This window comes from Arabidopsis lyrata, assembly GCF_000004255.2.
Source record: "Arabidopsis lyrata subsp. lyrata unplaced genomic scaffold ARALYscaffold_74, whole genome shotgun sequence".
Lineage (NCBI taxonomy): Eukaryota > Viridiplantae > Streptophyta > Magnoliopsida > Brassicales > Brassicaceae > Arabidopsis > Arabidopsis lyrata.
The window spans coordinates 10,680-12,321 of NW_003302496.1; the positions used below are offsets into that span (position 1 = coordinate 10,680).

A 1,642-nucleotide genomic window follows, 5' to 3' on the forward strand; every position below is an offset into this window, starting at 1 on the left:
GGAGGAGGAGTTGAAGAACGACAAGTCCCAGTAAAGTTTGACAAGGAAGAAGAAAACTCTGAGAAAAATGAGGAAGAAGAGAGTGAAGAAGAAGAGGGCGAAGAAGAAGACAAAGAAGAAGAGAAAGAAGAAGGGAATGAGGAAGGGAATGAGGAAAGAGAGGAGTCTTCCTCCGATGATGGTAGTAGATCCTTGGGCGAAGAGTCCTCCTCCGATGAGAGTAAGGAGGATGAGATTGCAGTGGAAAATGCGTCGGAAAATGCTATGGTAAGTATTTGAATGGTATGAAATTGGTAGAACATTTCATTAATGAAGAAGAGAATATGTAGACAAAAAAAGGATATAAGAGATTTTGTGTTTTCTAAAAGGGACTTATGAGATGATTTCTCTGTGCTAGTTGGTGTAAGTCACGAAGAGTTATTGAGCCTAAAGCAACATGTTCTGACCTCTCCGAGAGCTTATTATTTAACTCGACCAGTTACCAAATAATGGACTTGTGGTTCTTAAATCTAATAAAGTAGCAAAGCCCTAAATAACCCAATTAATTAACTCGACCGGTTAACAAAAGCCACGATATTAAACCGGGAGGAAACAAATTGCATAAAATGCGAATGAAATTCATAAATCCCGGTGGAGAGATGTCTGCCGAGAACTCGAGGGAAGTTGGCCGAAAGCTCAGCCTCGGCTTGGAGGCGTCCAGTCGGAAGGAAGCCCTGGAGCGGCTGAAAGCTACTCGGAAAGGAGGACTTCGTAATGGTGGTGGTGGGTGCGAGATTAGGCTGCAAAAGCCTATTTTCGATACAGTTGGAGATGAGGAGTACCAATCACTTGTTTCCCGACGGCGTGAGGAAGATCGCGGGTTTGTGGTGGACGATGGAGATCTGGGATATGTCGACGAGGGTGAGGAGGAGGATTGGTCGAAGCCCAGTGGTGGAGCAGAATCGACGGATGAATCGGACGATTATGGCGGGAGACTGCAGAGGAGGAAGACTGCAAAGAAGAAGAAGACGCTTAAGGGTGCGGCTAGTATTACAGGTGAAGGGAGACTTTCTTCCATGTTCACATGTTCAAGTTTTAACAAAGGCAAAGAGACTACTGATAAGGTCAAATGTTGTGAGAGTATTCTTGATGAGGTATTAGCTGAGTTTACTCCTGATGATATGGATAGAGAAAGGCATAAGCGAAGGAAACAATCAGCTACTGTGAATAAGAAATATCTGGTTCATGATTCACCCTCAATTGTTACCATGGAGAAAGAGCAAGTCGTGACAGAATTTGAAGTCATCCCTCCAAGTGATGCCAATGAGGTCTTTACATTGAATGCAGCAATTGATATGAAAGACAAGGACACGCCTTTAAGCGCCAATGCTGGTTGGAAAGAAGCCATGTGCACAGGTGGAACTGAGAATGAGGTTCCACTTGCTTCTGGTTCTGATTCTGAATGCCAAACGGAAGAATTTGATTTGGAGGCTGATGGATCACTTCTTTTTTACATTCTTGACGCTTGCGAGAAGCCTTTTGACGCTAGTATGGGTACAATATATCTTTTTGGGAAGGTCAAGGTGACTCTCTTCTATTCACTTGTGCTTTTAAGTTGTTCTTCTTCTGGATTAATTGTGGATACACTCTCAGGTAAAAAGGG

At 43.4% G+C, this 1,642-nt stretch overlaps 1 pseudogene; it reads left to right on the forward strand.

The window, feature by feature from the left end:
• The first annotated feature begins 521 nt into the window (after window positions 1–521).
• Window positions 522–1,642, forward strand: part of LOC9299025 — a 7,451-nt pseudogene continuing 6,330 nt past the window's right edge.